Raw genomic sequence first — 13742 nt, forward strand, 5'->3', positions numbered from 1 at the left:
AAGTGTATCAAAGTACAAAGGGTATTAAGAAGTATCAAATGTATATGTATCAAGGAGTACAAGATGTGTCAAAAGACATATTAGGTGTATCAAATGTATATCAGTAACAATGGCATTTGTGACATTTTACATCTTGTATACCTAGGTTGGGCTTTGTTTTTGCCATTTTTGCAAACAATAAATGTGTATGCTATGGATTTAATTATTATAACTTGTTTTTCCTTTTTTGCGAGTGTCATTTCATATATCTTCTTTATTAGTCCATGGGTGTCCTTGTATACATTTGCTAATATTTTCTTGAACCTTTTATGTTATACCAAATATAAAGTTGTACAATGTATATGCCAAATATAAATCAAAGTTATACAATGGATATGCCAAATGTAAAGTTATAAAATGGATATACCAAATATATTTTTAGGAAGTACTAATATACCAATGAAACACAAACACTTAATACTTGAAATGAATTTTGAGTTAATGTTGATAAAATATTGATACATCAATGTTATACTTCAAAATTTATTTAGAAGAAATGTTGATACACAATTGATATATTTACTAGGGGTGAAAAAACTCGAACAACCCGAAGAACCGACCCGACCCGATTTGGTTCGGTTTGAGTTGGATTGGACATCAACAGTATTGTTACCAAACATTACCGAATTGAACTCGGTCGGGTTGGTTCAAATGTAAAATAAAAAAACTTTAAATTGAAATTAAACCCTAGTTCGCCATTTGTTCGTCTTCCTCCATCGCAAGTTCGCCATTTTCCGTTCCCCGGCCGTTCTCCGTTCGTGGGTCTTCTGTTTTCCGTCTTATGCTCACCTGGGTCTGAAAAAAGAGGAAGAAAAGTTCAATCTTCTGCTCACGTGGTTCTAAAAAAGAGAAAAAAGTTCCATTTTTTTTGCTCACATGGGTTTGGTTGATGTTTATGATCTTTAGATGACATTTGTTAAGAATAATACAGAGTTGAAGAAGTTGTTGATTGCTCTCTTGGTCAACAGAAGAAGGGAGAAGAAAACATAGAAGAAGAGGGAAGAAAACATAGAAGAAGGGGGAAGAAAACAAGAGAGAAGGAGAAAGAAACAGGATAGGAGAAGGGGGAAGAAACATAGGGAAGAATAAAAGACAAGGATGAAAAGAAAAAAGAGAATTAGAAAAAGAGAAGGATGAAAAGAAAGAATGAAAGAGAATGATGAAGAGAGAGTAGAAGAAAACAGAGGAGAAGAGGGAAGAGATAGTGTCACGAGCATTTTTAATTAATTTTTAAAAGACCGACCCGATCCATTGTGACCTGACCCAAATTCAGGTTAGGTCGGGTCGGTTCCTAATATTAAAAGATCTGTCCGTTTTCGGGTCGAGTCGAATTCGAAGGAAAACCGACCCGACCCCGCCCAATTACACTCCTAATATTTATATTTTTTGTGTGCATTAATAAATAAATTTACAAAGTTTTTTGAATAAGTGCTAAACTATAGATGCACTCATTATTTGAGGTTCTTTTACTAATTTTAATTTTCAATATTTGAACTTTTAAAATTTTTCATACATAAGTTTGTACAATTGTAGGATCTAATTGGCATCACAAATACGTACTAGACTTTATTTTTAAAATCTATTTATGTAAATGTGACAATTAAACATGAACTTTAATTAAAAAAATTAAATAACATCAATAAACGAATTTATGCTAATAACAACATATATTATAATTATGCCAAACAACGTGTCAATCCTAAATTGTAATATAAAAAATTAAAAATTGTAATTAAACTAAGCGCACAAAATAAAAAGAATTTAAGCTAAAGACGACATTGAATTTATAGTAATTTGACCGTGTGCCTTTGTCCATTTTTCAAGATTCTTCAGCTATTTTATTCAGAAAATTCTTTTACATGGAAAAACAAAATCTAAATTTCGACAATCTTTTTCTTCATTAATGGTCTAAAGCGAAACCATAATCCTTTTCACTAGTTTAGGATGTAACCAATATTTTTTTCTCACAAACTAAGGTATACTCACACCCAAAATACAAACCTTATTGAGAAACTAAAATAAAAAGTCTAACTCTAAATAGGTAAAAATATAGTAACATTTTCAAATATAGTACATAAACTAAATTTACAAAATATAGCAAAATTTTAGATTCTATCTATGATAAACACCGATAAACTTTTATTACAATATTCAATATCACTAGTATATCTATGTCCATCGATATCTATCATTGATAGAATCTGAAATTTTGCTATATTTTATAAATATTTTATCAAATTTGTCAATTTTGACAATTCCTAAAATATATACCAATTTACCTCTACAACACTCCAACAATTTTGTGTTAGAAAGTTGAAGAGAATGAAAGGGATAGAAACTTTTTGGCCACTAGGAGATGAAAAAATAATGATTAAGTTGTTGAAATTTTTCTTTGAATTTTGAAGAAGATGATTAAGACAGAGATGAATGATTGATCTAAACCATTGGATATACAATAATTAAGGAGATAACTGATAATTCATATTAAATGTGAGGAAAAATTTAAGAGATTAATTTTAGAAAAAGAAAAGTTAGAGATGAAATATTGATGGACGTCACAATTTTCTTTTCACTTTTTCCCTTTCGTTTTTCTAATTAATTCTTAAATTTAGCATGCCACATGTTGAAATCTCATGTGATCCCATTTTTCTCTCTTTTTATTATTCTTTGCATATCTCTTCAACAACCCACCAAATGGCATCTTAAGATTGATCCCTATTTGCCACATCATTTGCCACATCATCGACCACATCAGATTTTATTTCCAATCTTGTTTTACTCATATCTTTTCTATTAGAATCATCTCTTTGAGCTCTCCAAAATAAGTGATTTGAAACATTAAAAATCATTAGTACCACAACTTGGAGTTTGTTTTCATCTTAATACTTTGTTTGATTCAATCTTTAAAGCTATTAGTAATTTCATTAATTTAAGTTAAACAAATCTTTCAAGTTTCCACCTCTAATATGATGTAATTGACTTACAAATAAACCAAAAATCGTAAGAAAATAGAAATCAATGTAGAAATTAATGTAGTTCATTAACAATGTATCACTACAAGAATTTTGGTCTCTAAAGACTCAAAAGATCGTGGGCAAAACCTATGCTGACATTATTTTTGTGTAGGAACGCACTGTGGTTGAAACCTTGTCATTTTTTCCTCTACTCACATTTGTTGACATTATGTCAATAAAAATGTTTATACAAGTAAACGTGTGGGTAGAAAAGGTATTTCTATCCATGAAATTTTTTTGAATAAATGGTTAAGTGTTTGTATTTCTTCATGAATGGATGCATCACTTCATGAAAATACTAATAATTAAATTATAGAAAAATACATGACTTTTCGAATGGTCACGAAAAAGTCTATAAATAAGGCCATTTTCTATTTGGTTGAAGAACACATCTTTTCCATGATCCTTTGTCTTTTTTTAAAAAAAATCTCTCCATTTTCAAAATTTTAACGTTCTTTGTGGTTCTATAGATCCACAAAGTTTCGTTTGTTGATCTTCTAGACGTGCTGCTCTTAGAAGAAATGTGATATGTTGTATCTTGGAAGATAATTACTCTTAAAACTCAAGCACTATGGTAAACAAAATTGTCTTAAGGAAACCAGATGAATTATGGGCTATGATCTTTAATACATATATGATTTTTTTATTTGTTGTGATGATAACATTGACAACAATCTAAAGACAATTTTAAAGCATCTAGTTTGTTTTACATTGTCCATATATTTGGTTATATTGTTGACGAATTCTCTTTTAGAATTCTAGAATTCCTTATGTTGTATATTATTCCACAAATGTGTTCTGTGTGCAAATCATGAAAATTACTGTTAGTTTTCATTCAACTAATATTTGCATGAAGTGTTTCAAGTGATTATAAATTTTAGTGTGTTGTTATGTAGTTTAATTAGTCTATAAATGTTTGGGCAAATTATATTTGAGATTTTTCCTTTGGCAATATTTTAATAATTTTTTTGCCACTTATATAATTTTATCATGAGTTCATCGTTTGGTATATGTGCAGTGAATTATTGTTTAATGTTCTGCATTAGTTTGTATTAATACATATATGTGTATTTGATAATAAGTCATGAATATTGTATTATTTTTGTCATTATTAGCTTATTTTTGTATATTGTGTATGTATAATGGATATTAAGCCTAATGTTCTCATGACAATTTACATTTCAAACCTAGTGGAGTAAGGTCTCCAGTTTTATTTGTTACTTTATTTGATTTTATTTTGGGAGAACTTGTTTGAGCTTATTTATTTTGTTTCACAAATGTTTGGTGATTAATTTTACATAAACGTCATCAACAATTTAAAATGGTTGTACAACATATTATTGGTGAAAATCATGAAAGTTATATGAGAAATTTAATGGCAATAAGAAATGTTATTCTTTGGCTTTGAGCAACTATTGAAAATTCATGCTATTACAATATTGAAGGAGAAGCCAACAAAGGAAAGTTGTTTCCACTTGAGACATAAAAATATGCAAGATATGTATGCAACAATCACACTTGAACTGAACTAGATAACACAATATACAATATTATAGTGGTGGATTTGGCAAAACGTTTATAGGAATCATTAGCGCTATATACACACACACGAAAGAAACTCTTTTAGGTGGGGTTGTATCCTGAAAATCTTATAAACAAACATGTAACACCCCAAAATTAATAAGTTAAATTTCTTAAATTTAATATGATGAATTTGGGTGTTAATTGAGAAATTGTTTGAAATTGTGGAACTTAAGTATTTAGGAAGGTGATGTAAGTAATTTTTGAAAATAAGAATTCTATAGTTAAAGTTTTGATTTTTGAAGTGATGAGTACTGGTGAATTAGGTTGGTAAAGTAAAAGTTTATGAGTAATTTATTTATATGGGTATGTATTAAGTTATGGAGGAATGAGAGTAATTTTTATTTTGGAATAAATACAATTATAAAGGAAAATGTAGCTTTTGTTGGAAAGAGAGAAAGATTAGAGATGATGGAATGAGTTATTAAATGAAGAGAGATGAGAGTTGTTTGTTATGGTGGAAAAAATATAAAGAGAAAGAATTAATTAATAGGTATAAGATTCAAACGTCTGTCTTTGCACACAGTCGAGCCGCGCGCAGATCACCAACTTCAATCTGTCGCATGAGTCCTTTGTTTGAGCCACCTTCTCGCAAAGCCGAGCCGTTTTCCCCTTCATCGAGCCAGCTTCACGTAAGCCGTATGCGAGCCACGCTCACTGAGCCAGTTATGTGTAAACCATACGCGAGCCACGTGCACCGAGTTGTTCTTGTGTAAGCCGTACGCGAGTCGTGAGTCCCAAGACCTGAGTCGAAGCCCTTGCTAGCCGAGCCATTTTCAAGTTTAGCCTCTTGCAACCTTTTAAGCCATTTGGGGTTAGTTTGTATGGGTTTGGTACACCCAAATAAAAATATTTTTTATCTTAAATGAATTAGCACTCAAATGAGTTGAATTATATTGCTTGAAAGTTAAGGTGCGGTTGAGGAATTGAGCTGTGCAAATTTTCATTCAAGGTTGTATTGAGATCAACTTTAAATTTTGGGGTAAGTTTGATTGAGTTGGTTGCCTAATTAAATAGTAAGTGATAGATTGACAAAATTATTAAGTTTAAATTTTGTTCATGTTTAGGATGAAGTTTATTATGAGGATTTGACTGTCAATCAAAAGAGTACTATTTCTTTTGTTAATCTCCAAGTAAGAGATTTCCCCTACTAAACCCCACGTGGAAGCTGCATGTATGTTCTGTATTGTTTAGTGGTGTAAGAGAGATGTATAATATGTCTATTTGAGATGATTGTGTAAATGGTTACATCGGGAACCATATTATGATTTAGATGTAGTATTATTTGTTGAGGCATGCTATGATCGAATATGTTACTTTTGAGTTGTGTCTAATTGAGTTAAGATGTTGATGTTATGATAAGCATGTATAGGCTATAGTGTTCTGTTAGTTTTGCATGTTAGAGTCGTACCGTATGGGGGTCCCTCGGGGTCATCACCTATGTATGCCTGTGTGGCTAGTTTGAGATGTGATTCAACGGGATCACTTACAGTCCAACTCTCCTACATGGTTATTCCTTCGGGTTCACCGAGAGCCCAGATGTGTCCCTACGGGACCACTGGATAGTATGCGTTTGGGAGCGCAATAGTATGCGGTACCACGTTGCAGGACTCTAACGAAAGGTTAACAGACACATAGTGAGACTAATATGGGTCTCTTAGTTAGTATAAATTTATACTCACTCTTTTAAATGTTTAATTTTCAGGTAATGGTAGAGGCAAGGGTAAACTGGCAAATGATAAGAAGTGACCGTGGATCGCCATAGGGAACAGTTCAGTTTCTTCCACATTTATATTTAAGTAGTTATATTTTCATACGTTTATTTCAGAACTCCGATTCAATTACTTTAAGTATTTCTTCTATTTTTGTTCCTAACTAGTATTTTGATTAGTTATTTTAATTAATTATTTATCTTTTTTATTTAAAACTTTTCCTCAAATTTTAATTTATTTTCTTGTGTATTTAAATTTAAATAGTAATGACCTCATCCTTCTAGAAAAGTTGGGTTGTTACGAAGTATGTACAACACAACCCACAATGAAATTTGAATTTTTAGCTTTAGACAAGGCTGGAAAAGAAGCGGAATGACTTCAAAAATTTTTGGAAGATATTCCAAATTGATCTAAACCAGTGCCAACAATATGTATACATAGTGATAGCCAGACAACTATTAGAAGGGCGTACAAAATATTATGTATAATGGTAAATCTCGACATATGCAATAGAGACATAATATAATTAGACAATTACTCCCTAGTGGAATTATCACAATTAACTTTGTGTGATCAAAAGATAATATTGTGGATCCACTTACTAAAGGCCTAACTAAGGAGTTGGTTGAAAGTTCATAAAAAAAAAAATGGGATTAAAGCCTATAATATGGAGTTAGTCAAAGAGGCAACCCAACCTAGTTGACTGGAGATTCCAAGATCTAGGTTCAATTGGCAAATCGATCTCTAGATAATATAATGATCATTGCATTGAAATATTTTACTTGTTCTAAGAATAGTGATGTGGAGCTAGTGTCGTTTTAGGGTAAACATCATGCTTTTAATGATTTCTGTAAGTGGTAAGTATTAATAAAAAAAAGAGCATATATGATGTTATGTATAGGAATAATCTATGTGAGTGTGAAAGGGCCATTTCTTTGAGAATTTTAAGGTGAATTCTCTAAAACACTCATGAGACCAAAGGGTGTTCAAGGCCAAACTGAACCACAATCATGAGAACAAACTTTGCTATAATGAGAAGTTATATGATATTTATTGTTTTAATTTACTATAGAACGGTGGAGAATTCAAGGCATCATGTTCACTAATTAATCAAGTAAACTCGATTGATGTTCACTAGGGAAGGTTCAAAGTTTATACTACTTATCCTAATGCATATTCTCCATTGGAAAATAACCAACGCTTATTTTCTTCCATACTCTCTTAATTTGTTAACTCACCATTGGGGGATTGTTGTAATAAATGTTTAAGTGTTTATTTTTCTTCATGGATGGATGCATCACTTCATGAAAATACTAATAACTAAATTAATTATAGAAAAGGACATGACATTTCGAATGGCCACAAATAAGTCTATAAATAAGGCCATTTTCTATTTGGTTGAAGAACACTATTTTCTATAATCCTTTGTCTTCTTCAAAAATAATGTCTCTCCATTTTCAAAATATTCGGTAGATCCACATAGTTTTGTACGTTAATTTTCTATTCTTGAAAACGATTATCCTCAAAACTCAAGGACTAGGGTGAGTAAAATTGTCTTAAGGTGACAACATGAATTTGTTGGGCTCAGATCTTTAATACATATATGATTTTATATTTTGTTCTGATGATAATATTGATAACAAAAAGTACATCCACAAAAAGACATTTTACCCATGAAGATTGCTCATTGACAAAACTTGCATTTCTTTCCACATTTTTTTCATGGATAGATACTACTTCTACCGACACTAAAAATTTTGTCTGCGAAATGAAACTAGTTCCCGTAGTAAATTTTTCGGCATAAATGAATATATGCTCACCTAAAAGACTTTCTTGGATAGAAATTATATTTTGGGCCCCACATGATATGGTGACAGATAATTGATAATGTGTATAAATACTTGTTATTGTAGCCTCTTTTATCATAATAATAAGACCAAAACACATAAGAAGATGATCAAAACGTGTAAATTATCTTGTAAATTAATAAGCATTTAGAAATACATCTACATAAGCATTATGCCTGTTCTATGCGATTTCTATGTCTTATCACAGGATGATTAGAAAGGAAGAAACTAGTGAGTTATATGGAATATCTCGCACAAAGGCTACGCGATGGGAACTTGTTTGTTAAATAACATCTCTAGGCAAGGAACAACATCATCATGTGAGGAAGATTCACTAAACAACTATGTCATGACAAGAAAAAGATTAAACCGAACAAATGTAGTTATTGATAACACTTTTCTATATAATGTTGCTCTTGATTTATTATAGAAAAAATTGAAGATCTTGAACAAAAATTTGTTGAAGAATGTTGACAGAGCAAAGATTGGTCTTTGAGGAAAGAATAAATTGAGGCAAAATTAAATTCACTTTCAAATGACAAGTTTTTGGTCAAGTAGTCCAAATATCAAAAGGTGTCAACTCTGTGGAATATAAATGAGTATTTGTTAGAAAAAGAAATGAAGATAATGAAATCACAAGATTTTTCACAAAGACTTGATATTGATTATGAGGAGACATATTATCCGGTGGTAGATGCAATCACATTAAAAAAAATTATTAGTCTGGCTGTGTATGAAAATCTGGACGTGCATCTTATGGATGTAGTCACAACATATTTATATTGATCTCTTGATAATGATATTTATATGAATGTCTTGAAAGGATTTAAGATACTTGAAACATACAAATCAAGTTCTCGAGAACTATATTCAATAAAATTATAAAGATAATGATATGGATTGAAACAATTAGAACAAATGTGGTACACTCGTCTAAGTGAATATTTGTTGAAAGTATGATATCAAAATAATCCAATATGTTCATGCATTTTTATAAAGAAATCACAGTCGAAATTTGCTATTATATATGTTGATGATTAAATATAATTGGAACTTCAGAAAAGCTTTCAAAGACAATAGAGTATCTTAAGAAAGAAATCAAGATAAAAGATCATGGAAAAACAAAATTTTGCCTTGGTTTACAAGTTAATCATATCAGATGAGATATTTATTCATCAATAAACTTATACCGGAAATTTTTTTTAAAAGATTGTATATGGATAAAACACATCCAGTGAACATTCCAATGCAAGTTGATTCACTAGATTTGAGGAAAGATATATTTTGATCTAGAGATGATAATAAATAACTCCTTGGTCCAGAAGTACCATATTTTAGTGCAATTGGTGGACTTATGTATCTTGCTAATAATTAAGACCATATATTTCATTTTCAGTAAATTTATTAGCTAGATACAGTCCTCCTTAACAAAAAGACATTTGAATGAAATTAAGCATATATTTTGTTATCTCCAAGGAACAATTGATATGAGAATATTTTATTAAAATAAATCAAATTTGAATTTAGTTGATTTTATAGATTCTGGATATTTATATGATTCACACAAAACTAGATCTTAAACATGTTATCGATTGACATGCAGAAGAACTGTTATATCTTGGTGATTAGTGAAATAAACCATAGCAACCACCTCTTCAAATCATGCCAAAATTCTTGTAATTCATGAGACTAGTCGGGAGTGTACATGATTATGATTGATGATGCAACACATTTGGGAATCATATGGTTTATCTTCTAGTAAATTTCTTCCAACAACACTATATGAAGACAACACAACATGTATAGCTCAAATCAAATGAGGATATATCAAAGGAGACAGAACAAAACATATGTCATCAAAGCTTTTCTACACCCATGATCTTGAAGAAAATTACGGTATCAGTGTACAATAAATTTGTTCTAAAGATAATCTGACGCATATATTTATGAACATTTTACTAACTGCAAGTTTTGAAACATTTGTACATAACATAGGAATTGGGCAGCTCAAAGACCTCAAGGGATGTTTGAATTGGGGCGAGTAAAAACATTGTCAAGCATATTGAAATATGTACTTTTTTCTTTGTCACATTCTGCCCCAAAAGTCGCTCTATGTGACCAATTGGAGACGTAACACACAGAATGCCTAGTAAGTATAATAAACACAATCAACAAACGTAATGCAAAATGAGTACTTAATTGAAATAATAAGACTTCATTGATGTTTAGTAACAAAGTACAGTTAACCCTTAGTACAAGATTCCTTCAAAAGAACTAGATACAAACATAAAACACAATTTGACTATTCTCGTCTAGCTTCTACATGCTATGCGAGTTGATAGTGGTCACTACCCAAATGATGCGCTTCACGTATGACCCAATATGCGATTAAGGTTGTAAGTTCATTGTTGGATGTCCTTCGCTACTTGGGGGAGGGGAGGGGAGGGAAGGGGAGGGGGGAAATGGAACAAAATATTTGAAAGACCATATGAAAATGTGGAATTTTTTATCAACACCTTTACTAAATCAAATGTACCTTAATGCGTTACAAACTATTTCTCCAAATCATGTGGTCCAAATAATATGTGTTTAAATAGTAAAACATTAAGTCTAAAACCAATCGCTTTAATGAGTTAGGTAATTCAACACAATTAAAATCTATCACCAAACCTTTATAAATCGCATAGAAATCATTTCCTTGTAAATCATGGATAAAAGTTCATATCGCATCAAACACATTTTATCAAACTCAGTATATCATCATAACATAGAATCATTCTGCATAGTTAATTACATCTTTATATCTTTCCTCAACTCAAGCATTTACCACACTCTTTTGCCAAGTTGCAGCTATGTGGAGTAGTTTTAACACATTAAGCAAGTTTTCATCAATTTCATCACGCATAATGCGTCTTTCAATGTCATATCACACAACAAGTATGAGGCATAGTGAGACTCGTGCTTGAATAGAAAAGTCCTTTTGGGCAAGAAGAAAATAAGTGAAGGATTTTGAAGGAAGAAGTTTTTTTATATATATAAAATAGGTGTTTTGATACTTGGCATTATAGAGGTTACGATGCGAGGAAAGAATTTGCGAGCAAGGTACAATAAGCATTTTGAGGGCTAAACACAAGATGAGCTTACACCTGTACTTAATGAGCCATGTGTAAAGGTTTAAACTAAGCATGGCTTGGAAAATTATTGAGCTTACACGTGTAGTACTTTAAGCATAAGCTGACATGTTAATAAGAACTTGAGGGTGACTAATCTAATTTAGATTAATATAAATAAGTTAGAAGGGTCAATAGTGAGAAAGGCTATGTTGAAATATTTGAGGTTATTTTACTACAAATAAGATTCACTAGGTGAGAAGAAGGTCTTTGGGAGTCTAGGTGTTCTAAAGACAAAATTTGTGTAGTAAGTGATTTTCAATAATTGTTTAAATATTTTAAAAGCTTTCTTCTATTTGTAATGTATTTCTAATGATAATGTTTATGAAAGAAATGATTTCTAAAGAAAACTTTCTTGCTATTTTTAAAGTAAAGTTTTATGTGTGTTGAACTTATGCTATGTTGTGTGTAAACCGTTAGTCTTATTCATGTCTATTAAGCTAACTATTATGTGCACATAGTTTGGTTGGGTGCTGGTGGAGTCAAGTTGGTCAATGCGTAAAGGGAGCATATTATGCTTAGCGACCTGAGCAACGGGAAATGAACCAGAAAATTTTCCAAGGGATTCTTTGATGAAAATGACATCACAGTAGTCTATGAGTGGGAATGGTTCATATCTTATGAAAAAATGATTGTGAAAGTTTTAATGTGTATTTATGTTTTATGAAACGAGGCAATGAAAGCCATGTTTATGAAAATGATTTAATATATTTTATGTCCAAAAAGGTTTTCAAAAGCTATCACTTACTAAGTTTTAACTTACGTTTTAAGTTTTCCCTCCCCAAGTCACCAGACGTTACGGTTACATTTAGACAAGGAAGGCGGGTTGCTACGCTTTGAAGCTGGACAAGGCGTTTAAGTTTTATATTATAATTTTTGTACTTAAGGAAGCATGAGAATTGTATTGTTGAACACATTATGTTAAGTTAATATAAGAGTTTTGTTAACTATTTTCTTGTCGTGTTATGTATTTTTTTTTCACATAATATTTAGGATATTTTGGTGTTAAGTTACTTGAGTTGCACTAGGTGATCAAGCTAAGTTCAAGGACTTAAGTTGAGAATTTTGGCATTTCACTCGAGGCGTCGGGATTGTTCAAGCCGCAACACGTGCCACATAATTGCGAGGTTCAGGACAACTGCGAGGCGGGATGTGACAAACATTCTATTTCAGGTCAGACATCAAGAATATAACATCTTATTTCAGATCACACAACAATGATAAGACATCCCACACCAGAACACACAACAAGTGTAAGGAAATCTTATCACATATGGTATACAAGATCATCTCATTGCATTTCATTAGTTCAATTCATATTAAATCTCATTCATTTATAAATCAAATGCATTTTAAGAAATGAAAATCATAAGAGTAATAATATAACTCAGAATTTCCATAGAAATACATTTAAGGATTTAAACACAACAGAAATCCTTTTATTTTTTTAAAACAATTTAGGAAGAACCACTCACAGTCAACTGGCTTCTTCGCTTAATTCTTTAGTCTAGAACTTCCTTGCACTTTCTTGTCGAATTCAAGCTTGTGAGGAATCTCTGAAAATCTTGAAACTTTCTCAATTCTTTCTCAAGTAAACATAGGGTAAAAGCAGGTTTAAAATGATCAAACTTCACCTATTTATAAGTCACTTTGGTGAAGCCTCCCATGCCAGATGATTATTTGTGCCCAACTATGAGAATGGTCCAATGTGAGAACGTCACGTGTCAATTGTTAATCCATTTCCTTGAGTGGGTGGAAAAGTTAATCAATTGTCAACTTCCTTACACAAGGATGATGTCACTACTTCTCAATGAAGGAAACGTATATCAAATAACAATTGTGATGCTAGTATCTTAATAGAAGGATCATTTTAGGAAATAAATGGTTAAGTAAAGGATTTTGAAGAAAGTGTTTTTTAGGATTTAGGCGTTCTAATGTTTCACGTTGAATCAAGGCAACACGAGGAAAGCAAGTTGCGAGCAAGATACAACATGTGTTTTAAGGTTCAACATGAAATGAAGTTAGGCGTCGAGAGTTAGGAATTTTTTGGAAAATTTTCTAATTGAAATTCCTAATTGTACTTAAGTAATGAGCCACGTGTAAGAGTTTAAGCTAAGCATGATCAGGAGAAATATTAAGTTTACACGTTTAGCACTTTAAGCAGGAGCTGACAATATTAAGGGAAATTATGAATAATTAATTTAGTTTTGGAGTAATAAAATAGGAGAAGAGGTAAGAAGAAAAGAGTGTTACTCTGGAAATTTGTTAAGAAAAACCAAGTGGAGAGCTACTATTAGGTGAGAATAAGAGGTTTAAAGTTAGACGTTCTGACGAAAGAAAATTGTATAGTGAGTGATTTTTCCTAAAGCATTTAAAGAT

At 31.3% G+C, this 13742-nt stretch overlaps 1 long non-coding RNA gene across 1 annotated transcript; it reads right to left on the reverse strand.

The window, feature by feature from the left end:
- Positions 1–538: 538 nt before the first annotated feature.
- Positions 539–1102, reverse strand: LOC116404137. The gene is made up of 2 exons (XR_004217058.1): positions 916–1102; positions 539–834 (listed from the first exon to the last, which is right to left on the reverse strand). It is a non-coding gene; the product is annotated as an uncharacterized LOC116404137 (long non-coding RNA).
- Between the last annotated feature and the right edge of the window lie 12640 nt (positions 1103–13742).

Source organism: Cucumis sativus, chromosome 5 (assembly GCF_000004075.3).
Source record: "Cucumis sativus cultivar 9930 chromosome 5, Cucumber_9930_V3, whole genome shotgun sequence".
NCBI lineage: Eukaryota > Viridiplantae > Streptophyta > Magnoliopsida > Cucurbitales > Cucurbitaceae > Cucumis > Cucumis sativus.